Source organism: Dicentrarchus labrax, unplaced genomic scaffold (genome assembly GCF_905237075.1).
Source record: "Dicentrarchus labrax unplaced genomic scaffold, dlabrax2021, whole genome shotgun sequence".
Classification (NCBI taxonomy): Eukaryota; Metazoa; Chordata; class Actinopteri; family Moronidae; genus Dicentrarchus; species Dicentrarchus labrax.
In genome coordinates this window covers 815,420-836,756 of record NW_026136707.1, presented here as the reverse complement: position 1 = coordinate 836,756, position 21,337 = coordinate 815,420, and the positions used below count along the sequence as shown (strand labels likewise).

The following is a 21,337-nucleotide window of genomic DNA, read 5'->3' as shown; positions in this document are numbered from 1 at the left end:
AAAGATCCAATCTATAATTGACATGCGATGTTGCAGTCAGAGATAAAACTTCAAAGTTTCATTCAAAAATGAAATATTGCTGCTGTTTGAACGACTTGATGAAGGGCAATAAAAAATGACTGCTGACATGAAAGTGAACCACATTTTGGGATTCTATTAAATCTATGAGTCATCTTAAGAGCTCTGCTTATAAAATACTTATGCATTTAAAGATTGAATCATCTGTGTTTGTTAAATATTGAATGATGAATTTAACATGGCAAAAGTGTTCCAAATGGATTCATACACACGTTTGACTTTTTATTGACCCCTTTAGATACTGATACAATATTTGCTCTGGATTCACTACAGTCAAATGGAGGCAGGCAGACAAATTGCAGTATATTGCAGCATGAAAACCCAAAGGAGTATCCCTAATGATCAACTCAAATACTTAGGTTTGATAGTTTGATATTATCAAATGGTGGCTTCTGCCATCACAACAAAAACATACCTGAGGCTGTCTGACGATTCCCTCCCCGACCGCGCTGACTGTTAAATAAACCAACTTAGTAACACTCTCAGGGGACAGATGACATTCTTGAACACATCCCTCCTTAAAGACAAATGTGATTTGTTTGCACCAAAGGCTTTTAAGGCTTAATCGTTAATTTCCTCAAAAGCTTTCGGCAAGGACGAACATGCTTAAAAATCTAATTTTAAGCGTCAATCTACAAGATTGTCTTTTAATTTTTGTCTCCATCTTTGTTGCTCGGTGCTCACTGCTGCTGCTGCGGCACTTCCAGAGATCAGCTGTCAATCAAACAGTGTGGGTGGATTTAGGATTTTCTTTTGATGAAGTTTGGGTTTCTGTAATTGGTGCTGCCTGCCTTTTCTGTTTGTTTCAAACATAAAACACATCATTTCTTTACAAAGTTCCCCAAAGAAAAAAAAACACCAACCAGACGAAATGAATAGGACAAGAATCCTCAGGAAGTACAGATACTGATATGACAATAAGCTCAGAAAATCCTGTTAAATAGTCAGGTTCCTATTATTGTCATCTCCTGGAAATGTTATGCAGCAGAATAAAATCAATTTTCAAACTTATAAATTTCCTAAATTCAGTTATCAACAGATAACAGGATTTTGATTAGAACAGACATGTGCATTAAGACAACTCTGAAATAATTACATATCATCACTATCTTGAAATTCTAATAAATACATCTAAAAAATACGGTAAATCTTTTTCACGGGAGCCATTTTGACATGAAATAGTAGGGTAAACAGAGGTGTTACCAATGATACTAAGGTTCCATTCCATTTAGTGTAGCAGAGCTTTTGCATAACATACACAATAGCAGCAACCTGACTCTGTTTGACCCAAATGGAACAAAACTCAATTAGTATCATTGTTAACACCTGAGTCTACCCTACTATTTCATGTCCAAATTGCTGCTGTGAAAAAGGTCTATGATTGAATCATTGCCCAGCCCATGTACAGGCTGAATGAGTGCTGAAACAAATCAAACGAGATTGACAGCAAATTAATCTACAACATTTTTATAAATGATTAATCATTTGGCATCAAACATTCTCAGCCTAGAGGGTAAGTTGTTTTTCTATGCTTTATATCTTTGAAGATTGATTTCTGGGGGATTTGGACTGTGGTTTAGAAAAAACAAGACATTTGAAGAAGTCATTTTGTGCTCTGGGAACTCATTCTGTGCATTTCTTTCATTTTTTCTATTGACAATTAAACAATTACGGAAAAACTAGCAGTTTATAGAAAACTAATAGTTGATGTGTTTGATAAAATTTAGGGCTGCACAATTAATCAACATGATCAAGTGCAATATCCACATCGCAGAAGCTGCCAGTGTTTTGATAAAGGTAAAATGTGTGACAGATTATAAAGGAATACTGTAGTGCTGCAGAGATTCCTCAGCCTCCAAATCTTTTACTCAACATGTTTGTTTGGTACAGACCCCAACAAATGTCATCATGATTTGACTAGTACTAAATGATCATTCCCAATAATCATGAGTCAAAGTATCACAACAACTTTTTTTTAGCTCAACACAAATTCCCAAAACAGATTCATGTATATTTACGTATAATATGTCACAGACCTTGTTACTTTCCTCTTACCATATTTCTCTGATAATATAATAAGTAAACGACCAGAAGAAGGTATAACAGCAATGATAACACTTGTAAAGTTTCAGCTAAAAATGGATTTGTCTGATAGAAAACCCAGTGAGCATCCTGACTGTCCAGCAGCAGCTGAGGAGCTCACCCAGACTGCAGCCTGTCCAACACAAACACAGCTAAACCAACAACAAACCACCATCAGGCTGTTTGAAGTAGCACCACCATAATCAACACTCCACTCACTAAGCTACCACTTCACAGAAACACACACACTTCAGTCCTTCTCATCCTCCTCCTCCTCCTCCTCCTCCTCGGGGTGGGTCTGCATCACCTCCCTGCCCTCCGGACTGAAGACCCCCCCTCTCTCTCTATGTGCTCATTATCTTAATTGATGTTTAACCCGTAGATCAGCAGCTGATGATGGCTCAATTAAGAGCTTGCTGGAGGACAGGGATTAGTCCTGTGTAAGTAAGGCGGTTTGTTGCCCTGCAGCCATGGTTCCTCTGGACCCTAATCCTTCACTTTGGGCCCCAAGGGTCAGAGCAGGGAGGACATGTTGGCAAATAGCTCCAAACAGGCTACAATGAGGAAACAATTACACTATGCATGTACAGCTGGGTACCTAGAAGTTTGTCTGGGCTGCAGCTAATAATTACTTTAATTAGCAATTAATCTGCAGATGGTTTTCTTGAGACTTTGCATCAATTATTCATTAATCAATACAAAGAATCGAGTGTTTGGTCTATAACATGTCACCAAAGAGTGAAAAATGTCCAACACACACTCCAAACTGCTTGTTTTTTTCCCCCAAATTAAAATGCAAACAATCCATTTACAACTAAAACAAGCAGCACCTGTACAGATTTTAGAAACTTTGGCACGATGATCAAAACTTTCTGACGATTGAGTTATCGAATAAACAACTAATCACTTCAGGGTTTTTTTTTACAAATACATTTTTACAAAACAATTAAATCTAATATCTCTAATATTAGGAAGACTGTCCACAATGTGCACCAAATCTGAGCAAAAAAATCCTGTAACATACAGCATCGTCAGCTCTCTAGCAGTTATGGGTTCAATCTCAGAAATCGATACAGTGTTTTTGAGGATTGATATAATGTTACAAAACCAAATATTGCGATACAATATTTTTCTATATTGTCTTACACCCATGCTACATTAGGAAATATCCTAAGTAATGAATAAACAGTTAGAAATCTGATCAAGCATTCAATGAGAGCTGTTGGTACTTTTTGGTATTTCGTGTTGATGAATCATTGTGGTCAGAATTTCTGAGGTGAGCCTCGCATGCATGTACGTAGTGGTTTATTCAAACTCTGGAGCGTGTCATACCTTTGGTTTGGAGCTTTTAGGAAAGCGAGACTGATGGCGTTCGAGGCTGGGTGAGACCAAATGACTTCACTGAGACACCTGATAATATGATAATAAGATTCTGTCCTCTCCCAAGCAATGTGATACACCAACAGGAAACAACCCCAAACCAAGGAGCTTCACCAGTATGTTGTTTCATACAGTTTCATGGTAGATATTGATCCACTGGAGCAGGTTCTTACGCTCTGAAAGCTTAGCACACAAAAATGGGCCGAGAGCTAACCACAGACTGGGCAGGATGGACGCTTAGACTCAGTTTTATTCTTCAAGTGTTCCCAGCTGGTGTGAAGATAAAAGCTGGAGAATTACAGCAGAGCAACGCAGGTTCATGCTCAGCCAAAAGTACAGAAATCTAATGCATTTTAGCTCTCCCTAATTTCTTACAATGCCAGACGTTCTAGCCTGGCGAGACACTTTATTAAGGGTGTTGAAAGTGAAAATATTTCTTTGACAGTGTTTCTTTTATTAAGCTTCCTTCCAGTAATTAGGAACATTTGCTCCTGTTTGGTGAGTGTGATGTAGCTAAATACAATTACATCCTTTCTCGCAACTAATTAATATTGTCATTATCTATAGATTATTTCTTTCATTAAATTAATGTACCGTGTATCCTCTAAAATATCAGAAACTGCATGTTCCCAGAGCACGTCATCTTCTAATTGTTTATTGTGTATGAATTAAAACTCTTAAGAGGGATTCAGTTTATAATCATAAGAATTCAGTTTTAATTACAAATATTAATCTTAAAAGTGAATTCTTGATCTTGGAAATAGCAGTAGTTGTTTAAAGCTATATAAACCTGTATGATCTATATAATCCCAGTGTTTCAAACAGCCATCAACTTGTCAGGTAGGGCTGCAGCTAACGATTATTTTCATTATTGTTAAATTTGTAGATCATTTTCTTGATTAATTGACTAGTTGTTTGGGCCATAAAATGCTGATATTCAGTTTACTGTCAAAAAGAAAGAAACCAAAAAATATTCACATCTGAGAAGCTGAAATCAGAGAATTTATTTTTCTTTTAAAAAATGACTCAAAATTAATTAACTAATCATTGAAGCTCTTAAATTAGGAAACCACATTTTTCCACATTAAAAATATATTTAAATCCTTGCTGTCAATTCACTTTGAGAATTACTTGAAGAGAACAAGTTCATTCATGGCTCAAGCAGCATTCAGCACCAGTCCACCCACACTGTCATTAAAACAATGTTTTAGAACATTTTTGCAGTGCTGAGCGAGTCATGTGACTGTTGTCGACGTGCCCTGCGTTGCTTTGCTGCTAATTTGGGCACGTGTAACTAAAATGATTCAAATCCAAAAAACTGTAACACACTGAACTTTTCCACTCTGGTTCAGGCCAAAGAAAACAAACAGTAGGTGTGATGAGCAGCACCAGGAGAGGCAAATCTCGCCCGGTCTGGTTCCTCCACTCTGCGTGGTGCTTCTCTGGCTGCAAGCACAGAAGGGAGGCCATTTTGAAAGCACAGTAGGGGGAGAGTGGATTGTGAGGTGAGGCTTGCTGCTGCTACTTCCCACATTAAGTGGCTGATGGTCTCCTCTTTGCACAAAAACACCTTTGGCTTTAAGTTCCATTAACGGAGAGGTAGTGAGGACGTTTCTCTCCCTCTTTCAGTGTGCTGGGGTAAAGCGCTGCCCTGCGATGATTGAATCATAGCCATAATAGCAGAAGGCAGAGGCCTGCTGCGCGGCTGAGTTCTTCCTGTTCTCCTCGCTCAGCGTGGGAACAGCCGCGGACAAAATCTGCCCTGGAATCAGCACACAAAAGAGGCCATGAAAGCAACACGACCAGAGCAGGTAGTAATTGCTCCTTTCTGCTGAAACGCTCCGTCCATTTGAAAAGGACCACGTCTTGCGGTGCGAGGCTTTCAGTTTGACAGCAGCGAAGGGGGCATGCTCGTCTAACCCGGCTTACAAGAAGGGTTTTTCTGCCGTAGTGCTTTGAGAACACGGGTCAGCTGCAGGCGAGCACACGGAAAACACATGTCCACTAAGGCTGCTTTATTGTACAAGGCTGAGTTGAAAAGGTAAACAGCCCAATCAATGAGGTGGCAGGTGACTCACCCTGCAGAACCGGTGGATACAGTAGCTCAGCTCACCTCTATTCGGCCCTAACACTCACCACTTTTCTTCCTTCCTTACTGTCCGCTTTCCTCGGTGTTAGAATAGAAAACTAAGCGCGCTGATGTCATTTTCAGCTTTCACTGGCTAATGCAGCCGGGGCTTCAGCAGTGATTAAATCCCATCAATACTCGGCCCGGCCAACAAACAAATTGATTGGTGAAAATTAGACCCCAGTTAAAATTACAGTGCACGCCAAAGTACCCGGTTCCACTGTGAAAGTCTGGAGGGTCTGGGCTAATGGAGAGCTCTGAAAAATCTGTCAGGGAATTAATGTGTCACTGCTCACTGGCTCTTTAGTTTATTTCAAACGAATGGTTTGGACCTTATTCTACTCTCTGCAGACCATCTCTACTCGAGTGTGTCAGCTTTCACACAACCAACAGCCATATTTAGGGTTGGTGTTCTGCTGCGCTTCATCATTTAATCTATAAATGTCAGAAAACAGTGAAAATGTCTATCACATGCTCCCAGTGATGTCTTAAAAATCCCTTGTTTTGTCCAAAAAAACAAAGAGGTTTAATTCCAAATAATATTAAAAGCAGCAAATCCTCATGTCAAAGATGCTGGAGTCAGAGAATATTTTCTTCCTTTTCACTTGATAAATAACTTTAAAGATAAATTTTCTGTTTTTCAACTAATCAATCAAAGGACTAATCAAGTAATGGACCAATCCAATTTGAAACCGGTGTCAAAACTGCATATAATTCTCTTTACAGTGAGTTTAGTAACAAAACCCATAACTTAAACCAAAAGCAAGAATGAAGAGATTGAATCCTTTTTACCAGATAGATAACATTTTCTCTAACTGACAACCTGGATTTAACATCTGGCCACATGGTCCATTAGTAGCTGTTCTTTAGCTTTCAGTCTTACATGATCTTCCTCAGCAGATAGAGTTTTTTGTTTTTTTGTTTTGGAGTTGGATCTAGTACTTTGAGGCCAACATCGATGAATACTCCTTAAAAAGCTAAAAAAAAGAGAGAGGAGATGACAAATAAGTCTTAGTGATCAAAACAGGAACTGGCTGGAACCCAATAGTACCAATATAACAGTCAAAATCAAGGTCAGTGAGTGATATACTGTATATATTTTGATATTCAATTAATTGTTTCAGTCATTTATCAAGCAAAAGTGCCAGTCACTGCTTCTCCAAAGAGAAGATTTGTGGCCGTCCTCTGTCATATTACAGTAAATCAAATATATAAATGGGTTTTCTGCTGTTGGCCAAACAAAACAAGACAATTGAAGACGTCACCTTGGACTGAGAGACGGAAAAGATGAGAAATTGATTAAGTAAGACAAACAATCAGAAGATTCATCGGTGATTGTTAGTTGCAGTCTGAACGCTGGTGCGATCAGAGCCTTTAGTACACATGCTGAAAAACCTCAAACTGAACTTTTACATGTTGTTACACAGAAGAGACTACACGGCCGTGCACTCAGTCATCATGCCTCTGACAGACACTGACGCTCTCTGTAATGTCTGTAGAGCACGACGGCTCACTGCCTGTGTTTGCAATTCAGCAGGAAGCTTGTGGCAGGAGAGAATGATTGTACTTCCTCAAATTAACAGAAGCAAGGAGGGAGAGGAGGGGTTGGGGTTTTTTTTTCCCCCCACTGTGTTTTGACTGTAGCCAACAGAGCACACGATGAAGCACATGGCTGAGGGAACCAAAACCCGGTCCCGTTTCCTCACAAACTCTGTGAATGCGGATGGATGTTCGGAAGAATTAATTCCGAGATTACTTTCGCTATTAAAAAAAAACCTGTCTCCTTAAGTTTTGTCCTGGCGTGGAGCTTTACTCTGTCGATGAGTGTGGCGTACAGCTTCGCCTGCAGTCACGGTTCTCAGGGACACAAAAGCCCATTACTGGAGCTGAGCCCATAAGTTATCTGCAGCTTAAGCCCCTTTTCACTGAACAAGTCCAGCTACAATATTTTGTTCAATTTATGGATTGTGTTCCTGTGTGAGTACACGAGGGAAAGGGAGAGCCCTCCAGAGACGGCTGCATGAATGTAACGTAAGGAGAGAGATATCAGATCTTAAAGCGCGCTATCAGATGCTCAGCGGTCCAACAACCAGCTGATGGAGATGATGGCGGTGATACGGGCCTTCAATAACGCTACAATTGAGGCCACGATACAAGAGAGTCGGCATGGTCACACTCACAGTGGGAGGGAGGATAAGATAAGGTGATGTGTGTGTAGGGGGAGGGGGGGCAGAGCTCCCATTAGCTCTGACATCTTGACAACGTCAGGAACAACAGAGCGTTTATTTTTGTTTGTCAGTGCAAAACCCACGCTCGCTCACAACTCAGACACACACAAAAAAAAAAAAGGTGCTGACATAAACCTGTCTCCATGGTGAAATTTGACAAAAACATTGCGTGTATTTTATGTGAATTTAACCGGTGCTGCTACGTGCCGGGCCTCTTCAAACGGCGGCAAACTTTCAAACAGGCGTCAGATTGAAGATTTTGAGCTTTAAACCAAAGGGAAGCGGTGAGACGAGGGGAGGAAAAGATCTGATGTTGGCAAGTCTGGTTTTCTCTCTGGACGACGTTCTGATTCTAGGAGACAGCTCTGATTTCACTTCAGACCTCTAATTTGTTACTTCCTCGGATGCAACCTCACTTTGCGATTCAGCCTGGCGAGACAGCCAACACAGGAATCTTTAAAATCGCAATTCCTCAATGAATATTTACAGTTTGGGTATTTGTAGCTGTCCTATCTGATGCTGCTTGAACTGAGAGATTCAGGAGCCTTTCTGCAGGACACATTCGTCTGTTAGGGTTGCAAACTCCTCCTGCACGCTGCAACCACCCTCTCCGGTTTATTGTCCACCTCACCATTACATTACCCGTCTTATCTGGACAAACTCATCTGTGGTTACACTGAGCCGCACAGCTAAATACTCCCATATAGAATCGCTAATCTGCTCTCCTCTGACTGCTGGGACGCTCAGCAGCACCCTTATCTGGACTGTCTCCCTCGGGATCCTGTGACACCTTTTTGGCAACCTGGACTTTACCTGCAGGCGCTGCTGAAACGCTCATCTGTCCACGTTGCAGTACATCCCTCGCTGCACTAGATAATGATGTAATAGATAACAGTTCCTCCTGCCTCCTGACAAGACAGACTCATCTCCAGAGACATATTCTCATTGTCTTGTTGCCCTTTGATCCCAGGCACCTGCCTCCCTGAGATGCTGCCAAAACCAATGCTGGATGTGGAGGGAGGAGGGGGGGGGGGGGACCTGACGGAAAGGACATTTATCATTCCAAAAAAAATCTCAGAGCTAACTTGACGGGAGTTTTATTCGGGTTTATTGATGCCATCATTACAGGGCTGCTTCCAACGAGCAAAATGGTTTCCGGGTTGGAGGAGGAAATTAGAAGTTTGATGGCACTCTCTCTCCCGGGAGAAAAGCAATTACGCACAGCAATGAGAGCACAATTGTCGGAAATGGGCTCATGAAAGAGACATAAAATGATTCGACAGACACAATAGCTTAAAGGATATGAGGAAAAGCCTCCAATGTGTTATTTTATAAATGAACACAATTTCACCAATCACTTCAGTTTTCCCTCTCTCTCTCTCTCTCTCTCTCTCTCTCTCTCTCTCTGCCCACTTTTAAACCTGTCATTTAACGCGTCAGCCAAATTGATGGCGCGATAAAAGTTGCCCATAAACCAGACGTGCTTTTCTCTGAGATGAAATCCATTTACAGAAATGAAGAGAAATCGCGTCAAAAGCAGGCTGACACTTGTCGTAAATCGTTAGTGACAGCTCCTAATGGAGTGTTATTACTGTTGCGCACAACGCTCAGACCCACCGGCTGCGGGCTGTTCCTTTACCGGGAGGTCTGAGCGGCGGAAACGCGCACGCAGACCGCGGGAATAAAGCTTTAACTGCGATGCTGATGTGAACTTAACAAACTACATGAAGCACCGCGTGTCCTTGACACAGAACAGTGGGGGGGGGCTTTTTCAGGGAGCACCGTGCAGAGCCTCCTCAGAGTTACCACAACCACAACCACACTGTGCCGGGTAACAACTCCGAGCGAAACATGCAAATACATCCCGACAACAGCACCACGGCGTCCGGACGCACAGTTGTCAGAAGTGCCCGAACACAGGAAGAGGCAAAAACAATGTGGCAAACGTGAAATGCGGACACAAGGCTGGTGAAGAGTGACTTACCCGAGCAGTGTATCCACATCTGTTTGATGAGACGGGAGATTCAAACGTCACACTTTGTTGCATTCACAACGCACGGAAGCTTTTCAGCGAAGAACGAACTGTAACTCTCCGCCGACCGCGGTGGGCTACCAATTAAAAAAAATCCTCCTACTTGATGTACAAGGTAACTATTTAGTTATGGCAAATGGTGCCTAATCTATCCTGTGGCATTGCTTTATGATTGACGGGAGCGCGGGCCAATGAGGGCGAGCTGTGCGCGCCGCTTCGACCAATCAAATAGTCCGTGCGGAGTTGGTGGAAGGTGAGCTGTGAAGTAGGAAGGGCTGATGGCGACATCATGTGTTAAGAGTTTATATCCCTCCGCTTGTCATGTTTCCAGAGCAGCGACTCACTTCAAACTGCTTTTTGTTTTTTAAATGTTCACAGTCAGAGCTCACAGTGAGCGCGGAGGTAGTTTCATTTCTGTAAAGGTACGCAATAACCTACTTTAAAAAAATATATAAAATCTTGTATAGTACAATTATACAAATACAACACACTTATATTATATAAAAGACTTAATGTAATCGTGTAGACCCCCTGGCAGAGATATTAAGCGTTAAGTTTACCCAGCAGGGCAGATAGTAGCCACTATACAGTATCTATTGTTTGCTCTATTCGGGCAGTTATGAGCTTAAATATAACATAATTCCTTTATTTGTTTATATACATGTTGTAATTATTAATATGATGTGCTGATGGTGCTTCAGTCGCACTTTCACCGGGTGTCAAATGAGCGATGAGGCCCCGCCCGCCCCCCGCCGCCGCCCTACTTTATGTGCTCACGGCGGAGGAACACGATGTTTACAGTGAGGGGAGGAGTGACGTACAGTGACAGCTACAGTCGGTGTGGCGCGCGAGGCACGGTAGCAGCACACGCACAGAAATTTACTTTCGCACGAGCGCACGTTGAGAGTTTGGAGAAGGGTTTTACGCAGAGGACGTACAAACTGTTTTCTCCCCCGTTCACTATTTTCAGTTTCCACTGTACGTGCGTTAGGCTACGTCACGTTACGTCAGCGCGGAGCAAATGGCTCGGCTGGGATATTTAAAGTAATACTGGTTTTATTCTGGGTCAGGAGCGGAGGAGTGAGGGAGTTGGTTCACTATTATTAGACAGAAACATCAGTGGACTAATTCAATATTGTTTCATTGTATCACCGCTTATACAAGAAAGGCATTTAAAGTGCTGCACCTTAACAAAATACAACAATGGAGGTAAAGATAAGAACATTTAAAGCCATGCTAATAAGAGGGAGTTCAAATTAAAATAAAAGTAAAGTAGGCGACTTTATTTTATCATTAAAATGTATTTGTATGGTTTAGTATTATATATTATATATATTATATATATACATTTGACTTTAAAGCCGCTCAAGGTGGAGCTATACTTTTAGCCAAGTGGTTCCCAATCTAGGGGGTCAGACCCCTCTAAAAGGCCCCCAGTTAACTCGGAGTGGTCATGAGATGATTAATGAGAGAGGAGAGAAGAAAAAACAAAGCTCTGACACAAAAATCTGCATTTAACTTTGTACATTTCCCTTATATTTTCTTGTTGTGAAATATGGGACAATTTGAACAGCTATTTAAATGAAATATGAGAACTGTCACTTTGGTGGAACCAACAATTCGTGGATATCTGAACTCTGAAGGAGGAGGAGATAGTGTGGTAAAAAGTACCATACGTGCCTTTGAAATGTGGTAGAGTAAGTAAGTACAAAGCAGCAGAAAAAGAAAATATACTAAAGTACAGTACTGGAGTAAACTACGCCCATGCAGGGCCGGCCTCAGCTGTGCAGAATTTAACCTCAGGTCAAACCTAATAGGGAAATGAAAGATAACACTAGTGACATCGGGGATGTGGTGTATGTACTAAAAAGTAATACAGCAAACCAGAACACATGGTACTTGAAACAGAAAACCAATTCCAACTCCAAAACATTTGATTAACAGTTTAATCTAATAAAGGGTTTAAAGTCGGGTCAAGAATCCTTATAAAATGTAAAACAGACTTTAAGACAATAAAAACCAGAACACAATACTGACAGTGGATAAACAAACAGTGGTGGAAGGAGTACATATCCATTACTTCAGTAAAAGTGCATCAACAAAAAGTAGTCCCTCTGCAGTAAAATGTCTGTGACTGATATCTGATTCTATCATGTGACATAACTAGATTGTTAATATTTATGCATCAATGTTCGAGCAGCTTTTTACTGTTGTAGCTGCCTCAGATGGAGCTCGTTTGAACTACTCGATATACAGGTTCATTTAACCCAGAGGTTCCCAATCCATGGGTCCAAAGGCTCCAAAGGGTCTCAGGGATTGGTTGTAAGACGATTAATGGAGAAGGAAAGAAGGAAAAACTAAATTTGGATACAGAAATCAGTTTGTATTTTCTGGACTTTTCTCTAATCTTTGATTTATTATGTGAAATAACAGATAATATTACCTCTTTGGGCCTCAGACAGTTACTGAAATGAAACCATGTGAGACTGATAGAGGGGAAATGTCTCTTCGGTGAAACTGCTAACAACTCCCAGACATCCGAAACATGATAAAGGGCCCAAATGAGACAGTCAAAAAGGTTGAAAACAAATGGTTTAATATTTAACAATGTATTGTATTCTATACAATATAATCTTTTATTTTTTATGTAAAATCTTAATCTGAAAAGTTGCAGTCAGCTTCTCCCGGTTAGGATTAAGTTAGGTTAGCCCAATTATCTAAGTATCATCCTCTCCAAAACAAACAGACCCAGGGATTAAAAGCAGTAAAAACACAGAATAAACCAGTTTCACCTTAAAAATCAGTGTTTCTCTGATGCTGTCCGGTGCACAGAGGGCGTCCTGGGGGGCCATCAACGTTAGCTCAGCTTGTTTCTCTGATAACTTAAGATCCAGTCCTCTGATGACTGAAATCTGTCATCTGGTTAAAATATATAGTTAGAAACCACCTTAGGAACAACAAGGAACTTTAATTTTTTGGTGGTTCTGGCATCCCCTGTGGTCTACCACATAGTTAATTGATTTCAAGGGGAACCCTACCTGGTAGCAGGCATTATACAGAAATAGCTTCTTCTCGCTGAGGCTCTCATGTGCTCACAAGTCGTATAGAGGCATCAGTATTAAAATTAGACTGCTTCATAACCACCTAAAAACTACATGAGTAAATGTTCTTTCCACCACCGCGAACAAAGTTTATGAAGAGTTAAAAATACCCGGCAGACGCGTGCCTGTGATGTGTGGCCGTCTCACAGAGGGAATGTGGCACACAGTCTGGACTCCTCTGTCACAGTCTGAAGTGATACAACATATGGAAGAAGCAGCACACAGCAGGGAATGGAGAGCTGACTCGACACTCAAACATTTTACATCTGCAAAATGCAACTTTTTATACGCAAGACTCTGCATATCCAGACTTAAACCCTTTTGTTTGCCTGAAATCAGCTTTTTAAAATGTTTTATTTCGGGTGTCCTGTTACGTGTGGGTGTCTCCATCAAGGTGAGGCAGGGAGCTTTATCTCACTCTTATCAATATGATAATATTGGAACCTGCCCTGATGAGGGAGAGAAGCTTTAAGGGGGATTTAAGATAAATACTGTATTACTAAACCTAATATTGAAAGTCTTATTTGTTAGTGAAGTAGATGAAGAATGAGGGAGGACTACGAGTAATGGAGTAACTAGTAGTAGTAGTAGTAGTGTTGACACCAGCTCAGACACAGAGAGAGGGAGCGACACAGAGGGAGATTACACAGTGTTTTCTGCTTTGCATAAGGAGCTTATGTGATGGGTTTTCAGAGGAGAATTGCAGCAGTCAGATGGACGTCCCGCTGCCTTCCTCTCACGCTGTCCTGTTCGTACAGCTGGGTAGTCCAGTGGTCAGCAGCTTGGCCCCCGGGGTCAGGGAAATGCCACGGGAAAAATGACAACAAAAAGCCAGGCCAGAGTTTGGATTTAAAAAAAAAAAAACCAGGAAACTCATACTCACAGCTACTGATCCTGCTGTTATTCAAGTTATTGCTTGGATAATATAACTTTGTCATTATTATAGAGCACAGATCCCTCTGCAATGACATAAAGAGTTGTTTTTTTTTGCTGAAATCAATGTCAACCAGCAGTACTTTTCATTCAGCCCAATCAATATCTACAGTTTGGCGCCCCCTGTTGGAGCATTGCTGAATTATTAAGCTTTATGACCAGCAGTTCACTGGGTGCAAGACTTTGTTTTTATGTCATAATTAATTTTTCAAGATGAAGAGTCACTTTGCTGCTCTGCTGAGTAAATGTTCTGATCATCTGCTCTTTCACATATGTCACACACTACGGTGAAAGGTCAGACCAAGAGCCTGAGGGCTGAATATGTTCACAATAAAAAGCTGGTTGGAGCATTTTTAGAGTGCTGGTTCAGTGCAACCTATCATACTACTTCTTACTGCTACAGCATACACTGATATTTAGTGTTCTTACAACTATTTGTGTTGTGTCCTTTTTCTGTTTCAACACGACAATGCCCCCCTGCACAAAGCCAGCTCCACAAAGAAATGTTTTTTCCAGTTTGGTGTGGAAGAAGTGGAGTGGCCTGCACAGAAGCCCTGACCTCTACCCGAGCCAGACTCGAATAGTGAAAAAAATAGGTCCTTTTCTAACCACTTTTCCTTGAGCATGATGCAAAATGTCCTGAGGTCAAGTAAAGATGTGAAGGAGGATTCATGAGGACTTAGGAAAAGACAACAGTGGTGCTAAGAGAATGTGACTGCTCTAATGCCAGGCTTTCTTTTAAAAACAACTTTATTTGTAACGCATTAAAGATTACAGTACAGTGACAGACTCAGTGCTGTAGGTTTCCTGTCCCAGATAGAATCACACCTTCTCAGAAAGGATGTTTGCTTGTGACATTTTTATACGTTTTTTAAGAAGAGAAAATGATTTTTTTACATGATTTAGCAAAACCTTTATGTATATAGTACTTTGTTGTGATGATAATATTATTAAATAGAAATTCAATATTCTTGTTCTTCACAACTAGATTTTAAAAGAGAAGAAATCTATATTTACTGATCTTGATTTCCATAAGTTTTAGATGGTGTCACAAGCATAAAAAAGATTCTCTGTTGTTTCTACATTTACGTGGGTCTGCTGTGGTGAACTACAATGGTCCATCACTTTAAATGTTGCAGCAGCAAATAGTTGTGGGATGGAATTGTATCTGGTCCAGTGTGTCCTATGCTAAAGGAGATAAGAAAGCGAGCACTGGAGCACCTTTCCTTAGCATTTAGAGTATTCACACAGCTCTTATCACGGCTGCCAGTGAAAAACCTCGGGGTCATTTCATTCAATTAGAAACCTTCCTGAGCAAAAAAGACTTTTCGAATGCACCCAACATCAGTGCTGGACCTCATTAATGCTCTTGTGTCTGAATGGGAGCAAATCTCTGCAGCAGGTTCAACATCTGAGAAGACTGAAACCAGACAAGTGGAGGCTGTTTGCAGCAGATTAATAAACATTTGGTTCACTTTTTACACATTTTAAACTATCACATGGTGTAATGTTCAGATGCCCTCGTACCTTTGACCACGTAGTGAATCAAATCATTAAAAGAAATGAGGGTCTTAAGAGTGCTGATAATAATCTTACTCTCACTAAACACAATATTTGTATTTGTATTTTCATTATTTGAGCTCATGTTTGTGCATGCTGCAGCTCTGGGATGAGCAACAGGCTCCGCTGGTCACATTTAGCAGAGAGTTCACACACATAAACAGGAACTCAGTGACCCCACTGTTGTCTTTCAGCCTGAATATTCAGCTCACAACACTCTGGAAGATTGCTAATGTGTCCAAGAGGGCGTGAGGTCACGATGGCTGGAGAGAGCACTGCAGAAATTACCCGTTGTTATGCAATCAAGAGGAAGTGCCTTTTGAATGAACTGTTGATGTGAAGAACACTGAGAGCTGCTCTGTGTTTGTGCAGCAACTCCAAATGTGCAACCTTAGAGTTAACAGGCTGCGTGACATCGAAAAAGTATGATAAATGATCAGCTAAACTCTTCTGATGTTGTTGAGTTTAGATAATATATCTTTAGAAACCACAATACATACTATGCTGTATAAAATATACAGAAAGGAGGTAGATGTATATTATTAAACTGTAATTTTAATCCATGCTAGCAGCGAGGCTATATGGATGGGAACGGTCTGTTTAGGTCCAGACTAAAATATCTCTATTGTTGAATTTCCATGAACTCTTCTACAGACATTTATAGTTCCCAGATGATGTAACCTAATGACTTTGGTGATCCTCTAGCACTGGTTCCCAACCTTTTTCCTTAAGGGACCCCTCCTTCTATCATTGAGTAAACTCATTTAGTGATATATTTCATGGATATTTCATATTTTATTCAATGTATGACATTAACAGTAGAGAACAACTGATAAACTGCAATGAACCCAAATACTGAACACAGTAACTGCAGGAAGTTTGTGTAAAATGAGCGATTTGGATGAATTTTGTGCAGATTATTTCCTGTGAATATTGTGTAGAGATCAGTTTTTATATAATTCCCTGTCTGTATTATATATTTCTTTTCATTTTTAACAATCACACATACATAATAAGCTATTTTATGTGACAATTTCTGTGTTTTCAGGACCTGTGTGGACCCCCATGTAAATCTTTGGAAACACCTAGAGCCAGGACCTCCAGATTGGGAACTAGTGCTCAATCAAGTTGACAACTGTGGTTGTGAGTGAAATATCTTGACAAATATGGGATGGATTGGTCCAAACAGTTGATCCCCGTAGGGAAATTCTCTGCATTTGACCCATCTTAAGTGTTAGCAGCAGTGGGCAGCCACCGGGGGACCGACTCCAGGTCTAAGCCAGAGCCTTGGTCAAGGGTACAGACAGGAGGAGTAACCTAACATACAGACGATGGTAGTAGTAATATATTTTCAACCAAAAAAATCACCATTACCTATTAAAGCAAAAAAAAAAAAAAAAAAAAGAGCTGACAAGGGCTTTAGACTCAAATAATGTTATAGCCAAATTTTTTCAGTCAGCTCAGAAAGCTGCTCCAAGACAGGCTGAGTGGGCGGCTAACAAGGGTAGCTGGCTCAGTGGAGATCCACCACCAGCTGTTTTGCCAATGTGCCCCGTTGCTGAATACGTGTCTCTCGTTTAGGGGGGAGATATGGGTAATGTTAAAGCAAACTGAGACAGGGCCCATTCATTGAACCTTTCAGGGCCTGTGGGTGTTCGATATAGTATATATATAGTTTCAATAGAAATACGCACACCAAGGGTTGTAATGAGGTGCTGATCACTGAATGTATATATTTGCTTCCAAGGTCACAGTATCAGTGCCACAACAGTGCCACCAAACACAGAAACACAGTATTACCTGCTATAACCTGCTACCTACTGTGAACCAAACATTTGAAGAATAGCAGGCAGGCTTACTCAAATAAATGTAATGAAGTAGACAAAGTGAAATGTGGTCTGCAAAGGTATGCATGTTCTGGTTGAGAATGCACGTGGAGTTATGAATCATGGAATTGTGATATGTTTGCCAAAAATACAAGTCAGTTCACCCGAAAATATAAAAACCAAAGATAAAAAGAGTGTTTGTCTCACTCATGATGTCTGACCGTGCGTATAGATTTGGTTCTATGTGCCAAGCTTTTCCACAACCTGTACCACCCAAGTGCAACATGAATAGAATTTAAATCTTAACCTCAGAGCATTGGAAATATATAGTTTTACATTTTAACATGAGCATGACTTTCTAGAAACAATGCCCCAGCTATTTAGGATAATGCACAAACACAACTGTCAACTGTTTTTATGGGGACCGTCTCTGTGGGAGAAAGTGGTTCCAGTAAAAAATGCAAAAGAAAATCCTCAAACTGGTCTCTCTTACTAACAGGAGGTTGCAGTTGTGGCGACATCAAGGCAGATTTTCCATCTCTCTCCTGTCACCCTCATCGCCATGTTTGTGGGCTGACTTACCCTGGTGTCATCAGCAAATTTCATCATTCTGCTGTTTTGGCATTCAGCAACACAACCATGAGTGAATAGACTGAACAGTAAAGGGCTGAAACCATTTCAAACCAGCATGGTGTGCTGATGAATGGTTATTATTCTCGCAGCCTGAAGCTGTCTGGAGATCAGCCACAAACAGGTGGAGATGTCTAAACGTACAGCTATCAGCATAATGAAACTAAACAAGCATAAACATGCATAGATAATATGTACAAGTTAGTAAGATAGTAGGTTGGAGGTCAAAGCCAGGGAGCAAAGTCATAAGGACACAGAAATGGAAAATCACCTGCCGCCTCTTGAACTTCAAGTATGGATCTTCACACTTTTCCTCTCACAGTCCTCTCCTCGTGCTGTGAAACATCACTGCACAGACTGTGGGCTTGTCTGTGTCTGCAACAGCAGCAGCAGGTTCTCTCAGTGTACTCGGTGTCTCAGTCAAAGCCAAGCGGCCCCGCTGACCTGCTACTTCTCTCTTCCCCACGCATCATTTCAACCGGGACAACATGTATGCACAAATGTAGCAACATGCTAATGTGCAGAAATGTGCATACAGATGGTTAAATGAAAGGAAAACCCTGCCCATATACCCTCCACACACACACACACACACACACACACACACACACACACTGACACACTAACACAGATGATTAAAACAACAGTTATGACAAAAGACTTGTGATGCAACAGTAGACAATGAAACAGCGTTCCAAGGTGGTTTTGTATGATAGACTTTAGAATCAGCACATGCCAGATGCATGTTTCCTTTTGTTTGACTTTTTAAAGACCCAGTTATTTTTCGAAGACTCAACATAACAAAATGTTGTATGTGTGCAGCCAAGTGTTCATCACATGAAAATCACTAAACCGAAAACGTGTTTTTGTGACTTTCCTCCCCTGTAACGCTTCGGAAGGAACCCAGCCCATCGGCATACAGGATTTGAAGACTGATTATTCATCTTATGGAATTTTGATATGTTTGCAAACTACATTTCATAGATCCCACTGGAGTATAAACATATGCACATCCAAATTCCATAAGATGAATAATCAGTCCACAAATCCCCAAACGACTTTAGAGAGAATAATGAAGTGTTGCATCCCAAATGGTCTAAATCCCAACCTAAACCCACATGTAAACTAGTCTCCAAACACACAGACCTTTAAGTACATTCATTTACCAAAATCTGAGACTTAAGCCACGACCCAGGAATCTATGTTGGTGGTTCACACGAGGGCCTTGACCTCACCATTTGGGAGCGGCTCTGTGAGTGCCCAGCTGCTAGATTAGTGTTTTCATCTGCACACTGTGGAGACACGCTAGTGAGAGTGACTCTACCTCCTGACCGAAACATCACACTTTAAGTCTTCGTAATAGAATGACCTTTTAATGGGAAAGAGTGCAAAGACTCATCCTGCAATGGGTTTATCCAGCAGACACATTTTATTTTTTAAAATTATGGCTTAACTTTGGTTGTATTTTATTAAACTCTAAAGACGGCATCATTCTATCAAACAGAATGCTCTTCTCACATTCCTTATCTTACAATTTCTTTTTCAGATTTTCATTTCAGCCATTTTGCTAATACTCTAATCCAGAGAGATTTACAGAGAACAGTAGAAGGAGCTTGCATTCACAAACAGAGCTAAAAGTCTGCAGCCATAGCAGCCCTGTGAGGTTGTAATGCACAACATGGAAGGAAGACGACACTATTTTTGTTCTCTCACATGCAGCCGTCTCACCAGAAATTTAGTTTATATATAAACGTAATTTGCAACAATTGTTTTGAGGGAAATGAAATGTTGGTTGAATTATGTTTTCTATTAACATAATATAATTTATTAAATGTACAGGGAGTTTTTAACTGTCAGTTTAATACTTGTGCCAAATAAGTGAGAAGATTGGCTATTTCTATATTATTCTTTATGCCTTACGTTGGGCAACCTGACTGCACCAGATGGTTTGTTACACAGAATAATCTGGGAAGTTGTCCGAACTGTTTGGGAAAGGGCAGGCACTTTAAAAAAATACTTGGATGAACCATCACTGTCTATCACAGTCGAACTTCAACCAATCAGATCAATCAGAACCGTATAACGTCAAACTCTTACAAAAAGAGCAAAAGCATCTTTTCCACCAAGAGAAGCCTTCTGTGCTGTTCTTTGCTCTTCTTTCGATGAAGAAATACTCTCCAGTTCTGATATATCTGATGCTAGCAACATCTCTGCTAACCTGTATGTGCCCATCCCCATAGCTGCCAGTGCTTCCTCAAAGGATGCTGATTGGTCCGGTACCACGTAGTTTGGCCACAAACGCACAGACTGAGGCCTGCAAGAAGGATTCTTTCATGATTTTAGCCATTTTAGCCATCGGGCCAGAAGCGTGGCAGTAGAAACGTTACCCCACACAGCTAAGGCTGCTGGGAATGTGAAGTGTTGGATAAATTAAATTTTTGACTTGATGGTGGAGCTACGTGAAAAGTCTGGGGATCACAAAATGTAATATAAATGATCTGCATGGGGACGCAAATGTCCCAATAGACCAAACGTCATGGCAACACATCCAAAATTAGTTTTTCTACCAGAAATATCAATCTGCTGGTGGATCACAAATGTCTCTGAATCGCAATCCATTTATTACTTTATTAAACTAAATCTTCTCCTATCGCTTCATTAAAGAACACACGAGGCAAAGGGCTAAGAGAGGAGCCCTTCCTCAACAATATCTATAATTTATTTAACAGGGAGAATAAACATTGTTACATAAAGAGAAGTAATGTGACAAATGACACAGTCATTAGTTACATAATTACATCAGTTACAGTCATGCCAATAAAGCATATTGAATGGAACTGAATTGAGTGTAAGTATATCTATGTATTACGTGTAGCCTATGTATTGTATGTATTGTAAGTGCATCCATTCATGCAGTTTACATATTTTTGGGTTTTATTAAACCATAAAGGGTTGGTGAGGAAAGAGAAATGCGAGTTAAGCAGACAGAAATAGAGATGATAGATGGGATTAAAACTTTGTACCTGCTACATGGTTGCTCTCGTTTTCACCCAGCCCTTTCTGTTTCTGCCGATGTTCATTCCTCTTGCTCCCGTCGCTGCAGACTGAAGAAGCTGCTTTTTAAACCTTCTGACAAATCACAAATATAAACTCAACAGAGATTAAAAATAACAAAAATCTTATTTCTGTAACCGATTCCCCACCCTCACATCCCTCCGCGCTCTCTCTCTCTTCTAGCTCTTATCTTCTCTCCTTTTTCTGTTTTTCCTTATCTTTCTTTATCTTTTGCCAGTTTCACTTCTCACCTTTTCCTTCCCTCCTGTCTCTTATCTCCGTGGCTTAATCCTCTCCCCTCCTTG

The 21,337-nt window shown here is 40.7% G+C and overlaps 1 protein-coding gene across 9 annotated transcripts in view; it reads right to left on the bottom strand.

Annotated features, from left to right (window-relative positions):
• mef2d (myocyte enhancer factor 2d) overlaps nucleotides 1–10,120 on the bottom strand; it is a 104,498-nt gene extending 94,378 nt beyond the window's left edge. For 3 of the 9 annotated variants that reach the window (XM_051405703.1, XM_051405710.1, XM_051405706.1), the window contains exon 1: nucleotides 9,881–10,120. The gene's annotated coding sequence lies outside the window, so the exon portion shown is untranslated. The remainder of the gene's footprint in view (nucleotides 1–9,880) is intronic. The other 6 variants (XM_051405709.1, XM_051405711.1, XM_051405708.1 and 3 more) reach the window with 3 other exon arrangements.
• Between the last annotated feature and the right edge of the window lie 11,217 nt (nucleotides 10,121–21,337).